This window comes from Sarcophilus harrisii, chromosome 5 (genome assembly GCF_902635505.1).
Source record: "Sarcophilus harrisii chromosome 5, mSarHar1.11, whole genome shotgun sequence".
Taxonomy (NCBI): Eukaryota; Metazoa; Chordata; class Mammalia; order Dasyuromorphia; family Dasyuridae; genus Sarcophilus; species Sarcophilus harrisii.
In genome coordinates, this window is record NC_045430.1 from 85,309,039 (window position 1) to 85,330,510 (window position 21,472).

A 21,472-nucleotide genomic window follows, 5' to 3' on the forward strand; every position below is an offset into this window, starting at 1 on the left:
AGTTTCAATGAACCCGTTTCCTTGCCTATAATTGAAAGATTTAGATGAGATAATCTCTACATTCTATTCATAAATTTTTATTAATCCTAAAATCCAATGTCATGTAAACTTCTGACCTTGCTTTTTTTCTAGAACTCAGAATGTTACATTCAAGATAACTCTGACACTATAATCCGTTTCCCAGGACAACCAAGATTCTTAGTCCAATCTCTTCCCTTACTGATTCTACACCTATATTCTCTTCCTCTTTAATAGAGAATCATATTTCTCTGCACTCTTTATACCTGAAAGGAAGATAGGTCAAGCATACACAGAAAATGGTAATAATATAATCCTTTTTTTTTTTTTTTTTTTTTTTTTGGTATTTCTGAATAGAAAGTCTGATTTGTTTGGGTGAGAAACTGGTTTCTATATAAATTTAATGTGAATGACAACCAATAACATTTGTTTTATCTGTTTAATCTTTATAGGCTCATGAGGATAACATGACTGTATAAACAAAATGATCTCTAGGGACTTGGATTTAAACAGCAATAATGAATTTCCTATATAATCAGCCTAGGTGGATGCTCACAAATACCAGAGGGTGACATAATACATCAGATACAGTGCTCAACCACAATGGGTATATAGTCATGCAGTCTTTTGATTTCATCATTCTTCCATATGTTTTTGGGTGTTCTTAGTCTAAAAGTACATGAAAAGCTGTTGGGAATTCCCTGGAGCAGGACAGATTTCAGAGGAACCTTAATCCTTCTATGTCTCATGAGATTCTGGGATATGTCATTATGTTCTGTTGTAGACAGTCTTTCTCCCTAAAGACCACTTAATGCTACAATGCATATATTTCAATGCATCTCTAACTCATTCCACATAGTACAAACAGTGACCTTTCCCATGCCCCCTCATCTTCTATGATTTGAAAACCCCAAACCTACAGTTTCTGGGTAATTTATAATCAATTTATTTATTAGGCTAGCTAATAAATTAATGATCAATCATTTCTCTAGGTAACCATAGATGCAAAGAAAGGTTCTGAATGATCATAATCTCTTCTGAAAGGGAATTCCCCTGACATGTTGTTAGAAATATAATCAACACAGAAAATTAGATATCAAGGAAAATTTGTTAAGGAAGATTCTTAAGGAATTGTCTTAACATTTCTGGTTAGATGTAGTCTCTACTCCTCTTTGGGAAGAGAGACATCTGAGCCCAGAAGTGAGAAAAGCTTTATTGTTGCTAGTCTGGCACAGTCCCTCCCTTCAGAAAACAGATTGGTCTATTTCTTCAAGGTTACATTCTTTCTGATATGCCCACTACATGATTTCCCCTAAATATGTCCCCCTCCCTCATCATACATCCTATGTTCAAAAATGGTGGAAAACTTCTCCAACAGGGTATGTTATTTAATATCCAATTAGCCTATTAACAATGTCTCACATTGATTTGGCCAAGTCAGGTCATTGACCCCAAACAGTTTGAGCTGGATTGGCTATTATCTTAAGTTCTCAAACACACAAGATTCTTGCTGATTGGCTCAATCCACTTGTGCCTTCCTGATTCCCCAGTTCCTTGTTTGCTGAAAGCTTCTATTGATCACTTATTTGTTCTATGGAATCTTAACCTTCCTGAACCTTTCACATTCTGAAAACTTCTTTGTTGCAATATAGGAGCCACCAGTGATTGCTGGAGGTCTAACTCAGAAACCTGTAGAACGGATCTTTTCATGTGAGAGCAGGATGATGATATAAAGAAACTGAGAGGCAGTGGCTGTTCTCTGACCTCCTGAGAGGCAGTTGTGTTGTCTGACTTCTCTCCTCTTCCCTCTGCCTCCAATTTATTTCATTTCCAGTCCACAAGAAACACCTGTTTCAGTAACGACTGCTTTGCAACTCCTTCAGATGTTATGATTCACAGTTGTGGAGGCTCTTGGAGAATTGGCCTGCTCCTTCATCAAGGCATGGTCCTTAACAATTTCCCATTTTTTGTTTATGGATATTCCCCACCCCCCCCAGCATGGTCAGTAAGTTTGTGCATTTGCTGTTATCTGCACACTGGGAGTCTGGTCAGACTCAGTCATAAACACAGACACAGAGAAAACACAGAGGACTCAGACACAGAAGAAGGAGACAGAAGACAGAAGAACAGAAATCCTCCTGGTGGCTCTTCTGCCTTCATCACTTATCCACCTCAGACCAAGGCTTGTCCAGAGATCTTCCGGAGAGCTAGTCTGGACATTACAACTCTTGTTCAGTTGTACCCACTATCCCACACTACCTCAAATCTTTTAACACTGTGGAAATCCAACTTGTCAGCATTTCTCACAATTTCCCCATTTCCTTTTTTAAATAAGGATTTGGTTTTTGCATCTTTTCTATTGCCTCTTCAATTCTTTTTAACACCATCTCTCATTCCTCATCTATATTTTGATCTTCCTCAAAAGTAGCCATTTTCATTTAACATTTCTTTTTAAACTAAAAACTTGTAACCTGAAAGGAATAAGACTAACAAAGGAATACTGAGATCAGCTCAAAGGCCTGACCTAGGAGAAAGTATGTTGTAGAACAGGTGGATACTTTGGCAATGAAGGTCATTTACTGATCTGAGAGCCAGGGTTTATATGCTTTTTATGTTAGTGTTGCAATAACATCAGATGTCTAAGTTACTTAGTGTATATTCTATGGTACATTGTTGCTAGACACTAACATTAAGCAATAACCAGCAACAACAATCTGTTTACTGCAATATAGTCATAAATTGTTTAGCTTATGATGCCTTGTTCCTGTTACAGGTATTCATCACCCAGATTATCTTAAAACATGTTTTCCTCATCTTTATAGTTAAAGGTTCTGATAAAGGCCTCATTTCTAAAATATATAGAGAATTGATTCTAATTTATAAGAAATCAAGCCATTCTCCAATTGATAAATGGTCAAAGGATATGAACAGACAAGTTTCAGATGATGAAATTGAAACTATTACCACTCATATGAAAGAGTGTTCCAAATCACTATTGATCACAGAAATGCAAATTAAGACAACTCTGAGATACCACTACATACCTCCCAGATTGGCTAAGATCACAGGAAAAAATAATGATGAATGTTGGAGGGGATGTGGGAAAACTGGGACACTGATGCATTGTTGGTGGAGTTGTGAACGAATCCAACCATTTTGGAGAGCAATCTGGAATTATGCCCAAAAGTTATCAAACTGTGCATACCCTTTGATCCAGCAGTACTACTACTGGGCTTATACCCCAAAGAGATACTAAAGAAGGGAAAGGGCCCTGTATGTGCCAAAATATTTGTGGCAGCTCTTTTTATAGTGGCTAGAAACTGAAACTGAATGGATGCCATCAACTGAGAATGGCTGGTAAATTGTGATATATGAATGTTATAGAATATTATTGTTCTGTAAGAAATGACCAACAGGATGATTTCAGAGAGGCTTGAGAGACTTTACATGAACTGACGCTAAGTGGAAATGAGCAGAACAGGAGATCATTTACACTTCAACAACAATACTATATGAGGATCAATTCTGATGGAAGTGGCTATCTTCATTCAACAGTGAGAGGATCCAAATCAATTCAAATTGATTAGTAAATGAACAGAACAAGGTATACCCAGCAAAAGAACACTGGGAAATGAATGGGACAACAAGATACCAATTAGATGCTTTGTTATTGTTTGCTTGCATTTTTGTTTTCTTCCCAGGTTATTTTACCTTCTTTCTAAATCCAATTTTTCTGTAGCAAGACAACTGTATAAATATGTATACATATTGTATAAATACAATATATAAATACAATACATATACTTTAACATATTTAAATGTATGGGACTACCTGCCATCTAGAGGAAGGGTTAAAGGAAGGAGGGAAAAGTTGGAACAGAAGGTTTTGCAGGTCAATGTTGGAAAAATTACTCAGGCATATGTTTTGTCAATAAAAAGCTATAATGATAATAATAAAAAGGAAAAAAGTTTTCCTGTGCATGATGCATACATGTTCCATAGGTGATTTCCAATTTATTATATTCTTGTGCTAGCAGCTAGGTAGCAGTGACAATGTCCTATTCTCAACCTTAGTTATGGAAGTGTGATGAGCCTGTTGCAAATTAATCCACAATTGCACAGAGAGTATGTTAATCCCTGCATAGCTTTTTAGGAGATCTGTTTGTTGCTGGCTTCTACAGAGTACAATAAACTTGGTCCAAATAAGAGGATAATAAACAATATGTTTCCCATTCCTTAGATAGGTACAGAGTTCTGAGTAGATCTCAGCTCAGATTCATCATCTCCCTCTCCCTTCTTCCTTTTGGGGAGATGGAATTCTGGGGACAAAGGCCAGAGATCAGGCAACGGGAGTGAGAGACCGGCAGGTAGCCCACAGCCGAGCAGACCAGAGCAGGGTGGGATGTGATCTCAGCCATCTCTGCAGGGAGAACTTTGCTACAGGATTGGATACTTTGCCCTGCCAGCAAGCCAACAGACAAGCAGAGAAGCTGTAAATACAGAGGGTGAAAAATACAACCCCTGAACAGCTGGAGTCGCTCCGGACCTGGCCACCCCTCCCCCACACTGTCTCAGCACGCTCTCAGAATCTCAGAGCGCAGGCGCAGCACAGCCATCGCTGTCCTGCTAGTGCCTTGCTGTTGCCCCCTGGAGTCTGTAGAGGAAGCTCAGTAACACTACCCAGCCCCCAAAAGAAAGCAGATTCCATTTGGGTTTTTTCTTTTTTTTCTTTGCTAGTTTGTCTTTGATTCTTCTCTGACAAAATGAGCAAAAAATTGAAAAGGACCTTAACCATTGACAGCCTCTATACAGATAGAGAGCAGACTCTAAACCCTGAGGAGACTAAAAACAGTCTGTCTCCAGGTGAATCCCCAAAGGAGGAGATCATCTGTTCCTCAGCACAGATGAATCTCATAGAAGAAATTAAAAAGGCTCTCACAAGAGAGCTAGAAGAAAAATGGGAAAAGGAAAGGGAGGCTTGGGAAGAGAGGCTGGAGAAGTCATCTCACGCATTTAAAGACAGAGTGGATAAAGAAATCAAATCATTGAAAAATAGAATTAGTGAACTGGAAATAGAAAATAGCTCTTTAAAAAATAAAATTGGTGAAATGGAAAAAAATTCCATAGAACAAAACAACTCACTTAAAAACTCAATTGGACAATTAGAAAAAGATATAAAAAAAGCGAGTGAAGAAAATACTTCATTGAAAATCAGAGTCAAACAAATGGAATTGAATGACTCAAGGAGACAATAGGAATCAGTCAAGCAAAACCAAAAAAATCAAACAATGGAAAAAAATGTGAAATACCTCCCTTGGGAAAGCAACAGACCTAGAAAATAGATCTAGGAGAGACAATCTGGACTCCCAGAAAAATATGATGGAAAAAATAGCCTGGACACTATTTTCCAAGAAATTATCAAAGAGAACTGCCCCAAAGTCATAGAAACAGAGGGTAAAATACACATTGAAAGAATTCATCAATCATCTACTGAAAGGGATCCTAAAATCAAAACACCAAGAAATATAGTGGCCAAATGCCAGAACCCTCAGACAAAGGAAAAAATACTGCAAGCAGCTAGAAAAACCCAATTCAAATATAGAGGAGCCACAATAAGGATTACCCAGGATCTAGCAGTATCCACATTAAAGGATCGAAGGGCCTGGAATATGATATTCTGAAAGGCTAAGGAACTTGGTATGCAGCCCAAAATAACTTACCCAGCCAGAATGAGCATCTTTTTCCAGTGAAGAAGATGGACATTCAACAAAATAAGCAAATTTCACCTATTTTTGATGAAAAAACCAGAACTTAACAAAAAGTTTGATTTACAAATATAGAACACAAGAGAAACCTAAAAAGGTAAAAAGAAATCATGGGAACTATATTTCCACTATAAAGATGTATAAAGAATACATGTATACCTTGTTCTAGAAGTAGAGGTAGAAAGGACATTGTACCTGGAAAAGGGTAAAGTGGGGGTACTACATCACACAAAGAGGCAAAGGAAACTTATTATATCTGAGAGAAAGAATGGAGGGGGATGAATATAATGGATATCTTACTGCCATCAGAATTGGCTTTAAGAGAAAAATTTTAGACATATTCAATTTATAGTGAAACTTCTCCCACCTCATTGAAAAATGGGAAGGGAAGAGTGAAAAGAGAAGGAATAAGCTAAGTGGAAGGGAATATGGAAACTGTGAGGAGTAAGATAGGGGGAGGAACTCTAAGGCAGGGGGAGGGATACTAAAAAGGGACGGCTGTGAGAAGCAAGTGGTGCTCACAAGTTTAATACTGAGGAGGGGGGTAAGGGGGAAAGAAGGGAGAAAAGCATAAACAGGGGTTAACAAGATGGCAAGTAATATAGAATTGGTAATTTTAACCATAAATGTGAATGGGGTAAACTCCCCCATAAAGAGGAAGAGGTTAGCAGAATGGATTAAAAGCCAGAATCCTACAATATGTTGTTTACAGGAAACATACTTGAAGCAGGGAGATACATACAGAGTAAAGGTAAAAGATTGAAGCAGAATCTACTATGCTTCAGGTGAAGTCAAAAAAGCAGGGCTAGCCATCCTGATCTCAGATCAAGAAAAAGCAAAATTGATCTAATTAAAGAGATAAGGAAGGGCACTATATCTTGCTAAAGGGTAACATAGATAATGAAGCAATATCAATAGTAAACATATATACACCAAGTGGTGTAGCATCTAAATTCTTTTTTTTTTTTTTTTTGTTTTTTGACTTTATTATTTTTTTTTTATTTAATAGCCTTTTATTTACAGGATATATACATGGGTAACTTTACAGCATTAATAATTGCCAAACCTCTTGTTCCAATTTTTCACCTCTTACCCCCCCACCCCCTCCCCTAGATGGCAGGATGACCAATAGATGTTAAATATATTAAAATATAAATTAGATACACAATAAGTATAACATGACCAAAAGTTATTTTGCTGTCGAAAAGAATCAGACTCTGAAATATTGTACAATTAACTTGTGAAGGAAATTAAAAATGCAGGTGTGCATAAATATAGGGATTGGGAATTCAATGTAATGGTTTTTAAGTCATCTCCCAGAGTTTTTTTTCTGGGCATAGCTAGTTCAGTTCATTACTGCTCCATTAGAAATGATTTGGTTGATCTCCTTGCTGAGGATGGCCTGGTCCATCAGAACTGGTCATCATATGATTGTTGTTGAAGTATAAATGATCTCCTGGTCCTGCTCATTTCACTCATCATCAGTTCTGTAAGTCTCCCCAGGCCTTTCTTGAAATTATCCGTTGGTCATTTCTTACAGAACAGTAATATTCCATAATATTCATATACCACAATTTATTCAGCCATTCTCCAACTGATGGACATCCATTCAGTTTCCAGTTTTAGCCACTACGAAAAGGGGCTGCCACAAACATTCGTGCACATACAGGTCCCTTTCCTTTCTTTATAATCTCTTTGGGATATAATCCCAGTAGTAACACTGCTGGATCAAAGGGTATGCACAGTTTGATAACTTTTTGAGCATAGTTCCAAACTACTCTCCAAAATGGTTGGATTCGTTCACAACTCCACCAACAAGCATCTAAATTCTTAAAAGACAAATTAAGAGAGCTGCAAGAAGAAATAGACAGCAAAACTATAATAGTGGGAGATCTCAACCTTACATTCTCAGAATTAGATAAATCAAACTACAAAATAAATAAGAAAGAAGTCAAAGAGGTAAATAGAATGCTAGAAAAGTTAGATATGATAGATCTCTGGAGAAAAGTAAATGGAGACAGAAAGGAGTACACTTTCTTTTCAGCAGTTCATGGAACCTATACAAAAATAGACCATATATTAGGACATAAAAACCTCAAACTCAAATGCAGGAAGGCAGAAATAGTAAATGCATCCTTTTCAGATCATGATGCAATGAAAATTACATTCAACAAAAAGCCAGGGGAAAATAGACCAAAAAAAAAATTGGAAACTAAATAATCTCATACTAAAGAATGATTGGGTGAAACAGCAAATCATAGACATAATTAATAACTTCATCCAAGAAAATGACAATAATGAGACATCATACCAAAATGTGTAGGATGCAGCCAAAGCGGTAATAAGGGGAAATTTCATATCTCTAGAGGCCTACTTGCATAAAATAGAGAAAGAGAAGGTAAATGAATTGGGCTTGCAACTAAAAATGCTAGAAAAGGAAGAAATTAAAACCCCCCAGTAAAACACTAAACTTGAAATTCTAAAAATAAAAGGAGAGATCAATAAAATTGAAAGTAAAAAAAAACTATTGAATTAATTAATAAAACTAAGACTTTGTTCTATGAAAAAACCAAAATAGACAAACCCTTAGTAAAGCTGATTAAAAAAAGGAAAGAGGAAAATCAAATTCTTAGTCTTAAAAATGAAAAGGGAGAACTCGCCACTAACAAAGATGAAATTAGAGCAATAATTAGGAGTTACTTTGCCCAACTTTATGCCAATAAATTTGACAATTTAAATTAAATGGAAGAATACCTTCAAAAATATAGCTTGCCCAGATTAACAGAGGAAGAAGTAAATTTCCTAAACAGTCCCATTTTAGAAAAAGAAATAGAACAAGCTATTAACCAACTCCCTAAGAAAAAATCGCCAAGACCAGATGGATTTACATGTGAATTCTACCAAACATTTAAAAAACAATTAATGCTATATAAATGCTATATAAACAATTTTAAAACATAGGGATTGAACTTTAAATACAGAACTCAAGAGAAGCATAAAAAGATTAAAAGGAAAGAATTCTTGAGAACTACATCTCTGTTATGAGTATACATAGAGAATACATGCATAATTTGATTTTATTGTGATAACATGAAAAAGAAAGTAGAGGGGTGTTAGGATTCTTACAAGGTAATGAGTTGGTTGTCTAATTTTAGCATCATGCTTAGCAATTCTCTGGTTCACTAATGTGTTTATTACTCATTGGAGTTCTACAAGATTCACAACTCCAGGAGACTCACAAGTCCACGAGATTCACAAGTACAGGAGATTCACAAGTCTGGAAGATTCACAAGTCCGTGAGATTCACAAGTCAGAGCTCCCACAATCCCACTCTCGGAGGAGGAGTCAATCTTTGAATTCATACCTCTAAAAGAGCATATAAAAGGACAAGCACTAGAGACTTTTGGGAGATTGAGAAACAAGGATTCAATTGGGCAGAATGAAGGAGTCAGAATTTGTGATGACCATGCATTTTAAAATCAGCCGGAGTCAGGAATTCAGGTTAGGGGGAAATTGTCAATCTTTATTCTCTTATTGTCAATTTGAGAAAGATCGGAGGTAGAAGAGAATCGGCAATAGCAATGTGTGCAGCTGAGTCAAGAAGCTAACTAGACCAGAAGCCACACGACCAGCAGCTACCAGCATAGAACCCAGGCCCAATCTCTCCCAGTCTCTCTTCCTGTCTTTCTGCCTCCACCCACCAAAATCGTCATTTCCTATACAACACATCAGGACTTGCACAAAGAGTGGGCGGGGGCCATTCTTTATCCAAGCATGTATATTAATAGAATATAGTCCAATTACTATTTAGCCTCACGTGCTTGGGATCTCAGTGCATCAACTCAAGCCTCAGCCCATTACAAGAGTTGAGCTAGAGGCAGAAGCTGGAAGGGCTAAAGGATTAACAACAAGAGCTCTTGGAACTAAGGAGAGAGATAGGCCTCTAAGAAAACTAACTAGGCTATTTTGGAAGAGACAATAAAGGATCTGAACTTTTAACAGCTGGCTGTATTTGAGGTGATTATTACTGTGAACTGAAACTAAGGCTGCCCTTAGAAGCCCTGCAAGAAACCTGCTCCCAGAGAATATTATATTATACAGAAGAGAACACTACAAAGGGAAAAAGAGAATTGTACTGAAAAAAGAGGAAAATGGAGGTAAAATGAGGGAAATCACATCTCATGAAGGGGCAAAGCAGACCTATTATAATTGAGAGAAAGAAGGGAGGGGAATGAACATTGTGTGAATCTTATTCTCATCAAACTTGGCTCAAATAGAGAATATTAGGCATATTTGGTTTCACAGAAAAACTTGTCTCACCTTATAGGGAAGTGGGAGAGGAAAAGGAAAGGAAAGGGGAAGGCTAATAGAAAGTAAAACAGAAGTAGTAGGGGAAAAGTGTAAGAAAGTGGGAGGAGCTGTGAAGGGGAAGGGCTGTTTGAGTGAGGTCATGTTGAGAAGCAAAATACTGGGGGGAGCAAAGGGAGAAAGGAAAGAGAAAAGTATAATTTGGAGTAAATAATATGCCAGCAAATACAGAATTAGTTATTTTAACTGTGAATGTGAATGAGATGAATTCTCCCATAAAACAGAAGTGGATAGAAGGCTGGATTAAAAGCCAGAATCCTACAATATATTGTTTGCATGAAACACATGTAAAGCAGGGTGATACATACAGAGTAAAGGTAAAAGGCAGGAGCAGAATTTATTGTGCTTCAAGTGAAGTAAAAAAAAAAAAAAAAAAAAAAAAAAAGCAAGGATACCAATCCTGATCTTAGAGCAAGCAAAAGCAAAAATGGTTCTGATTAAAAGAGATAAGGAAGGAAACTATATCTTACTAAAGGGTACTATAGATAATGAAGCCATACATGCACCAAGTGGTATAGCATCCAAATTCCTAGAAAGTTTAAGAAATCTGAAAGAAGAAATAGATAGCAATACTATAGTAGTGGGAAATCTCAACCTTCCTCTCTCAGAACAAGATAACTGAAACCACAAAACAAATAAGAAATAAGTTAAGGAGGGAAATAGAATCTTAGAAAAGCTAGGTATGATAAATATTTTGAGAAAGTTGAATAGAGACAGAAAAGTTTACTTTTTTCTCCGGGATTCATGGGGAACCATCTCGGGAGGTCAACAAGAATTGACCATATATTAGAGCATAGAAACCTCAAAATCAAATACAGAAAGGCAGAAATAGTAAATGTATCTTTTTCAGATCATGATGCAATAAAAATTACATTCAATAAAAGGAAAACATAATAAAAATCAATTGGAAAACAAATAACCTAATCCTAAAAAACGAATGGGTGAAATAGCAAATCATAGACCCAATAATTTCATCCAAGGGAATTACAATAATGAGATAACATTCCAAAATTTGTGGGATGCAGCCAAAGCAGTTATTAGGGGAAATTTTATATCTTTAGATCATTACTTGCATAAAATAGAGAAAGAGGAGATCAATAAATTAGACTTGCAACTAAAAAAATTAGAATAAGAACAAATTAAAATCCCCAATTAAGTACTAAATTTGAAATTCTAAAAATGTTTTACAGGGGAGATTAATAAAACTGAAAATAAGAAAATGAATTAATAAATAAAATTGAGTTGGTTTTACAAAAATGCTAACAAAATAGATAAGCCTTTAGTTAATTTGATTAGAAAAAGGAAAGAGGACAATTAAATTGTTAGTCTCAAAAATGAAAAGGGAGAATATTCTATCAATAAAGAGGAAAGTAAGCTATAATTATGAGTTATTTTGCCCACTTTTATGTCAATAAATTCGATGACCTACGTGAAATGAGGAATACATACAAAAATATAGATTGCCCAGAATAAAGGAAGGGGAAATAAATTATTTAAACAGTCCCATTTTAGAAAAGGAAAAAGAACAAGCTATTAATATGTTCCCTAAGAAAAATTCTCCAGAACCAGTTGGATTTACATGTAAATTCTGCTAAACATTTAATGAACAATTAATTTCAATACTATGCAAATTATTTGAAAAAATAGGCAAATAAGGAGTCCTACCAAATTCTTTTTTATGACACAGATATGGTACTGATACCTAAATCAGGTAGGGTGAAAACAGAGAAAGAAAATTATAGATCAATTTCCCTACTGAATATTGATGCAAAAAATCTTAAATAAAATATTAGCAAAGAGATTACAGAAATTTATCTCCAGGATAATTCATTATGACCAAGTAGTATTTATACTAGAAATGCAGGGCTGGTGCAATATTAGGAAAGCTATTAACATAATTGATTATATCAATAACCAGACTAACAAAAGTCATATGATTATCTCAATAAAATCAAAAATAGCATTTGGTAAAATCTAACACTCATTCCTATTAAAAACACTAGAAAGTAAAAAAATAAATGGATGTTTCCTAAAAATGATTAGTAGCATCTATTTAAAACCATCAGCAAGCATAAAATGCAATGGAGATAAACTAGAACCATTTCCAATAATATCAAGAATGAAACAATGTTGCCCACTATCAACATTACTATTCAATATTATATTAGAAATGTTAGCTTTGACAATAAGAGAAGGAAAAGAGATTAAAGAACTTAGAACAGATAATAAGGAAAACAAATTATCATTCTTTGCAGATGATATGATGGTATTTTTAAAGAATCCTAGAGAATCAATTAAAATACTACTAGACACAATGTACAACTTTAGCAAAGTTGCAGGATACAAAATAAATCTATCGAAATCATCAGCATTTTAATATATTACCAACAAATTCCAGCAGCAAGAGATACAAAGAGAAATTCCAGTTAAAATAACTGTTGAAAGGATAAAATATTTGGAAATCTGTCTGCCAAGGGAAAATCAGTGACTATATAAATACAACTACGAAACACTCTCCACACAAATAAAGTCAGATCTAATCAGTTGGAAAAATATCAAGTGCTTCTGAGTAGGCCAAGTGAATATAATAAAAATGACAATACTACCTAAATTCATCTGCTTATTTAGTGCCATACCAATCAAACTCCCAAGAAATTATTTTACAAATCTAAAAAGAATAACAAAGTTCAGCTGGAAGTGCAAAAGGTCAAGAATTTCAAGGGAATTAATGATGCCAGTGAAGGTAGCCTAGCTATGACAGACTTAAAACTATATTATAAAGCAGCAGTCATCAAAACCGTTTGGAATTGGCTAAGGAATAGAGTAGTCAATCAGTAGAAAAGTTAGGTATATAGGACAAAATAGTCAACAACTAGCAATCTAGTGTTTGACAAACCCAAAGACCCCAGCTTTTGGGATAAGAACTTACTATTTGACATGGGAAAGTTGCAAACTGGTATGGCAGAAACTAGGTGTTAACCAATAACACCATTTACCAAGATAATGTTAAAATGGGTCATAATTTAGAAACAAAGAGTGATATAAGCAAATTAGAAGAACATAGGATAGTTTTTCTCTCAGATCTTTGTAGAAGGAAGGAATTTGTGACCAAAGAAGAACTGGAACTCATTGAATACCAAATAGATAATTTTGATTATATTAAGTTAAAAAATAATTTGTACAAAGAAAACTAATGCAGACAAGATTAGAAGGGAAACAATAAACTGGGAAAACATGTTTACATTTAAGGGTTCTGATAAAATACCTTCATCAGAAATTTACATTTCCAAAATATATAAAGAATTGACTCAAATTTATAAGAATTTGAGTCATTCTCCAATTAATAAATACTCAAGATATTAACAGATAATTTTCAGACAAAGAAATTGATACCATTTCTAGTCATATGAAAAGGTGCTATAAATCACTATTGATCAGAGAAATTCAAATTAAGACAACTCTAAGATACCACTACATACCTCTCAGGTTGGCTAAGATGACAGGAAAAAATAATAATGAGTTCTGGAGGTGATGTGGAAAAACTGGGACACTGATACATTGTTGGTGTAATTGTGAATGGATCCAACCATTCTGGAGAGCAACTTGAATTATGTCCAGAGAATTATCCAATTGTGCATACTCTTTGATCAGCAGTGTTTCTATGGGCTTATATCCCAGAGATAGCTTCAAGGAGGAAAAGGGACCTACATATGCAAAAATGTTTATGACAGCCCTTTTTGTACTGGAAAGAAACTGGAAACTGAACAGATGGTTATCAGTTGGAGAATGGCTGAATATGTTATGGTATATGAATGTCATGGAATATTATTGTTCTATAAGAAATGATTAGCAGGATGATTTCAGAGAGGCCTGGAGAGATTTACATGAAATAATGCCTAAGAGAGATGAGAAGAACAAGAAATCATTATAGAAGGTAACACCAAGATTATATGATGATCAATTCTGACAAATATAGGTCTCTTCAACAATGATGTGATTCAGACCAGTTTCAGTGATCTTATAATGAGAAGGCCATCTGCATCCAGAGAGAGGAGTGTAGGAACTGAGTGTAGTTCACAAAATAGCATTTTCATTCTTTCTGTTGTTATTTGCTTCCTTTTTTTCTCATTTTTTCCTGTTTGATTTATCTTGTGCAGCAAGATAATTGCATAAATATATATGCATATATTAGATTTAACATATATTTCTATCATATTTAACATATGTTGGACTACTTGCCATCTAGGGGAGGAGATGGGGGAAAGGTTGGGAAAATTGGAACATAAGGTTTTGCAAGTGTTAATGTTGAAAAATTATCCATGCAAATATTTTGAAAATAAAAAGCTTCAATAATAAAAAAATCACATATATATATATATATATACATATTTGTTCTTATATTCTTTGATATGACTAATGTGGCCCCGTTCCTTTGCTTAGGCCAGTCTTAAGGAGTAATCATTTTTTGTCTCTGGAAGTAGAAATTCAATCTCTTTTTATTTTATTTATATAGTTAATTATACAATAAGCAGCTTGGATTTCACTGGCTGACAAACTTTATCATAGTTTAATGACTTAAACACAGTAATTAAATATATTGGGGGAAAAAGCATTAAGTTTCTCAATCCCTCTAGGGACAAGGAAATTTAACTTCTTCCAAAAGAGTGAAAGAGTGAAACCAGTTACCAATGCAAGATCGTTTGAACTCATACTTCATTCTTATAAGAACCTCCCTCATCTTATACCCCAGGTTATGATTTGTCTCACTCTGACCTGACTTCTGGCCACTTTGCTGCCTTCTCCCCACCAACAGCCACATTTCAATTCCCTCTCCAGCCTCATTCTTACTACAGATTCCTGATATCTTCTCCCCCTTCCCATAAGGTTATTTAACCTCAAGGTCAGGGACAAATCTCTAGGAACTTGGAAATTTGAAGTTTGTGCTCCTCCTTTCAAGGTTCACAAATGTCCCATGAAAAAGTCTAAAATCTGAAGAATGCATGGGGAAGGGGAAATTAGATGGGAAGAAGATGGGACCAACATCTATATCATTTCTGGATATTTTTTTTTGTTTAGATATAATGTTCTGTTTGTTTTTTCAACATAAGACATTTCATACTGATTTAATAGACATGCAAAAATTTCAAAGTTCTGTCTAGGAATCTCTTCTTTTTGGGTGTTGTTGGATACTTCACCAGAAATCATAGATGGCTCTTTTTTATTGAATTTGACAATATATAAGGGGTTAAGAATAGGTTTAGAATCTAATTTCATGTTTTCATGTCTAATTTCAGTTGTTCTATCTGTGGATCAATCTATTTATTCACCTATTCATCTATCTATCTATCTATCTATCTATATGTTTATTTAATCTTTACTTATATATTTAGTATCCATTTATTTATACATCTCTATTGCCTATTTATAGATATTTAATTAATTCATAACCTATATCTATTTATTTTAGGTTAGCTTTGTACTTATTTACTTGTTTGTCTTTCTGTCTATCTATCTATCTATCTATATCTATTTACCCCCTGTCAATCTAGGAATGTCAATTTATTTTGCCTAGACTAGAAGTGCTAAAGCCCCGAGCCATGTGGCTGATTCCAAATACTGATTGGCATGGAGACTTTTACTTGTTCAGTTTTCTAGGTTAGATCAGTTTTCCGGTTCTCTTGCAGTCTGTTAGTCTTCCTCCAGCCCTAGTTCATCTCAGAACTTGTGGACTCTAATGTTCTATCAGCTTCAGCTTTCCCCAGCATAAGAAATTATAGATGTGTACCCACCATATCTTGCCTAATTTTATCCTCTTATTGACTCCAAAAGGAAGTGGGCCTTTTTTTTCCCTCAGATATCCTTTGCTTATGTAGATGCTCACTCTGCATTAGAGAATTCTGTTAGAATTCTAGTAAAAGAATGTTCTGACAAGGGCTCAGGCTATCTTCTATTCAATATCTATGGGACTTTTTTTTTTTTTTTTAGGAATTGTAGCTGATTTAGAGAATTCATTTAGATCTAATTTTCATGATTTTGATGAGACAAGTTTTAAGATTCAGTGACAGGTCTTGAAGTTAGAGGGAATGTATTAGAGGAACTGACTAAATTTGGACTAGATGATTCTGCACAGGGAGAAATTTCTGGGGCTTTGCCAGAACAAGAGTCACATTTGCAACCAAGAGACTCAAAGTAAGTTAGAGTTGATCTATAAGAGGAGCAGGAACAGTTTTTTGTAGTTTATGTAAACAAGAAAGGAAACTCTGGGAGGTTCTGGGGCAATACCAGTAAAAGTACCACTCAAAAGTGACAGAAGCCAATTTCTATGGTTCAAGAAATCCTGGCTCAGTCTTTGGTAAATCAAAGGACAGCTGTTAATGATTCAGAGAGAATAGACAATAGGCTTTTTGAAGTCAAGGAAACTGCCAGTGACAGGTTGCTGAGGCTACCTTGACCCTGAGACAGATTTCTGCTGGTCAAGGGATTGCTCTCATAACTCTAGTGACAATAAAACATCCTGATCTGTGGGGAATTGGCTAAGATTCTATCTCAGTAGAAGAAGAGTGATAGACATGGATACAACTGTCTTTGGGATTTTCAAAATCTAGGCTTCTAGGATTCAGGAAACTCTGATGAGATGCCCAAAGATTAAGTGTTAGAAAAGGATCATATTTAGCAGATACCCGGATCCTCTTTCCCAAGAAATTTCAATAAGCTGGGGCCATGTAGTTTTTGTGGGATGCCTAGGCTTAACAAAGTCAAGCCTAAAAGATAGCTGGCCCATAATAAAGTAGTTGGTGTCAGTTAAAGATTCTTCACCCAAGCTACCTCCCTTCCCACCTCCTTACCACGATTATAAGTCTGTTCCAAGAGTAGGCAGGTTAGCAAATGACACAAACAGGGTAAGGTTTATAATGATCCCTTTCAGGACTTGGGGTAAGCCATTGCATCGATTAGGAAAAATTTATCCAGGAAATCAGAGTCTGAGATTGGTAAGGAGGGGCAAATATGGAGCAGGCTGACTAGAGACCTAGTGTTCAGTGGCCACCTAGAGGAGCTGGGATCAATACAAAGTCCAAAAAGGAAGAATTTTTAACTTACAGAATAGAGCCAGCTGTTTGTTGGGAGTACAGTAATTTAAGCAAGCATCAAAGACTCACACAATCACAAATGCTCTTTTCTACCCAAATGAATAGGAATAGGGACTGGCCTTATGATTTCTTTAACATAAAGAACTGCCAGAGAGGAAAATCACTTTGCCAATGAAGGTCATCAGGTTCTCTACAACATATTAGAAGAGTTTCAAAACTTAGCTAGCTTTGGTTGATCTTGATTCCAGGATCTGTTTATACTGGTGGAGGCAGGGTGCAATGATGATATCCTCATTCTCTACCCTTTGAAATCCCTTCCCTAAGAGTCCCTAAAAATATTCTACAGACTCAAGGGTTCAGAATCTAGGCAAGAAATATTGCTACAGATGTGGGCATCAAAATACATTAAAATGGTGACAAAGAGGTTAAAGAAGATTTCTCAAAATCCTGTGAACTCTGTGAATGATAATTTTTCTATTATTATTTCAACCAAGTGCTCTCTGAAGAAAATTAAATTAATACTACTTTGATAACTAAAGTTACCTTTCTAGGTCTTTGAGTTGAGCTCAGAAATATAACATTCTATCTCAGTCAATTTAAAGGTATAATTAAAAGAAAAATGATTATCCTTCATGCCTTTAGCTCTTTGGAAAATTCCAAAAGGAGTCATTTGTTTTCTATTTTTTGTAGTCCTACAAAGTGACTGGAAATATTTCCATAAGATATATTGTTTATCCTTGTTTCGCCTTGAACAATTTAGGAGGGTCTTATCCCTCTTAAGAGCCTGGGAGTCTGCTATCCCTGAACTACTATCAATAACCATAGAATGAAAATGGACTCCATAAATCAACCAATCATTTCTCTAAGACAGAGTAGTGTGGTTACTAGCCTTAAATGAATACTAGCCTGCTCTTTTTGACATAACCACTCCCATGATGTGCTAGTCCTGTAATCAATCAACTATTATTTTCTACCTAACAAGTTTTGTTCTTTGGACTATGCTTATAAAAAGAATCTGTGCTTTCTCCTTTGGGTAATTGGACTAATCCATTTACCCACTTTGTTAACAGGTTTGCACCCTTGTCTCTCTGTCTCTCTGTCCTTTCTCTCTCTATGTCTCTCTCTCTCTCTCTCTCTCTCTCTCTCTCTCTCTCTCTCTGTCTCTCTCTGTCTCTGTCTCTGTCTCTCTCTTTCTCTATGTGTATGTGTGTCTTTCTGTCTCTTTGTCTCTCTTCCTCTCTCTCAGTTCTGCCATGGACAAGAAGTGATGATAGAATGAACTTAAGTTTACTTTTAAGAGCAATGGGCTAAAGTGGTAGATACCAGAGAATTAGACTGATATTAACTAAAGGGATGTGGTGAGGAAGAGATGGAAAGTCATTCTTGGTTTCCAAGTAAAAGCAAAGAAACTACGAGAAGACTATGTTGACTAGACAATATATAAAGGTTGATTATCAAGAGAAAAGAAACAAGTTACTGAATCCTTCCCTAATAAGTATTCAGCTTTTGGTTGGCTATTGCTTTGAGAGAAATGCAATTCTTTTAACTGAATCTTTAAAGGCTTGTACAACTTGCTTGTTCCTCAGGGTGTAAATAAAGGGGTTCATGACAGGAGCAACTGAGGTAGTGAGCACTGACACCACCTTGTTCAAAGCCACCCCTTCCTTTACAGAAGGTTTAATGTATATAAAAATGCAGCTGCCATAAGAGATGGAGACAACAATCATGTGGGAGGAACAAGTAGAAAAAGACTTTTTCCTTTGCTGGGCAGAGGGAAATCTTAGAATAGTCCTAATGATATATCCATAGGAAAGAATTACTAACACTAAAGTGATGATAAGTGTCAATATAGTGAAAGCTAAAATCATCTTTTCTATAAATTCTGTATCAGAGCATGTGATCTCTAGCATTGATGATGCATCACAGCCAAAATGATCAATGACATTAGAGTCACAGAATTCCAACTGGAGGCCCAAACTAAGTGGTGGAAGGATAATCATCAGTCCAGCCACCCAACAACTCAGAATGAGCTGGTTACAGAGTTTGCTGTTCATAATAGTTGTATAGTGCAGAGGTTTGCATATGGCTGCATAACGATCATAGGACATGGCAGCCAAGAGAAAAAATTCTGTTGACCCAAAAAGGATGACAAAAAATATTTGGGTGGCACATCCATTATAAATAATGGTATTGTCCCCAGTGGACATGCTGTATAGAAATCTGGGAATACAGGCAGTTGTAAATGACAATTCCAAAAAGGAAAAATTTCTGAGGAAAAAATACATAGGGGTTTTAAGGTGGGGATCAATCAGAGTTAGGGTGATGATAGTCAAGTTCCCAGTTACACTCAGCATATAGGTAAAAAAAAAGAAAGCTAAAAAGCAGAATCTGCAGTTGTGGGTCATCTGTCAATCCCCGAAGTATGAATAATGTTACACCTGAATGGTTTCGCATCCCTGATTTCTGACTTTTGATGGATCTATGTATAAAAATAAAAAGATTAGAACTGAAAAAAAAGATAACAAAATTAGTTAACAATGGAATTTTGATGGAAAATCCAAGTAACTTAGGTACCCTTTCTTCTTTAACTTGATCGAAAATCCATCCAGTGACCAGATACCTTCAAAGCTGTGGACAAAAAGAGTTTTTAATTAAAACTGGAATGGAGGAAATCACAAAGGATAAAATAAATAGTCTCAATTATATCAAACTGAAAAACTTTTGTTTTGACAAAAAATATTGTAATTAGAATAAGAAGGAAAGCAGTGAAATGGAGATTTTTTTTAAACATCAAAGATCTTACATAAAGGTTTAATATACTTAAGGAAGTAATACAAAATACATAATACCAAAAGCCATTCCCTAATAGATTATTGGTACTGGACACAGTCAACATAAGAGTTGTTTTCTATTAACAATCATAAGATTGCCCTAAACCTATAATAATAAGAAAAATGCAAATGAAAACAACTTTGTTTTTTTACTTCATGCTTAGAAAGTTACCAAAAATGATAAAAGATGGGGACAGTCAATGAGACTATGTGTAATGGGCTGAGGTTTGAGCTGATGCACTGAGGTCCCAAGTACATGAGGCTAGATAGTAATTGGGCTGTACTCTATTAATATACATGATTGGATAAAGAATGGTCCCTGCCCACTCTCCGTGCAAGTCCTGATGTGTTGTATAGGAAATGACGATTTTGGTGGGTGGAGGCAGAGAGAGAGACAGGAAGAGAAGCTGGGAAAGATTGGGCTGGGTTTGAGACTCCGAGCTGCTGGTTGTGTGGCTGCTGGTCGAGCTAGCTTCTTGACTCAGCTGCACATATTGCTATCGCTGATTCTCTTCCACCTCCGATCCTTCTTCACTGAGAATAAAGACTGACGATTTTCCCCTAACCTGAATTCCTGTCTCCTGCTGATTTTAAAATACACGATCTTCACAACTATGAATTGGTGCAACTATTCTGGGAAGCAATTTGGAATTGTGTTTTAAAAAACAATATCCACAACTAACAGATCCAATCAATTCTCATCATATGCTCAAAGGAGGTCAAGGAATAGTATATATACATAAAAAATATCCATATAAGCAATTTTTGATAACAAAGAAAGTAGAGAATGACTTAACCAGTCACAATATATAAGAATATAATGCGATATAATTGAAATGATGAATATGAAGAATTTAGAGAATCATGGAAAAATGATATAAAGAGCAGTAATATATATATATGCATGTATGTATGTATACACACACATATATGTAATGTGTATCAAGATAGAAAGCATACTCTCCCAACCATAAACAAAATGCTATGTAAAAATGATGAACAAACTTATCTTTAAAGAACAGTTGAGAACATACATTCCTTTCCCTTTGCACAGGTGGGTGTGGAACTATGAGTGTGCTTCTATCACTGTTGGATTCAGTTGATATTTTACTTAATTTTGCTGAACTGCTTACCTCTTTATCTTTAAAATTAAACAAATGATGGCATAGTGGGAGAATGATATTTTTGAAAATTTGAAAATTAGAACAACCTAAAAAACAATTAAGAAAAAAATCCCCCTCAAATTCTACAAATATTCTATTGACCATTATAATTGATCTAATATCAGGTTATAGACATAGGATTTACTTAACATTTTTGTCATAAAGACTTTTATTTCCAAACTACAGTTAAGTTTTTTTCAAAGTTCTTTGTTTTCACTCGTATTTTGTCCAAATGCATT

General features: G+C 35.4%; 1 pseudogene; it reads right to left on the reverse strand.

The window, feature by feature from the left end:
• Positions 1 to 18,753: 18,753 nt before the first annotated feature.
• On the reverse strand, positions 18,754 to 19,699 carry LOC100917528 (annotated as a pseudogene).
• Positions 19,700 to 21,472: the final 1,773 nt, after the last annotated feature.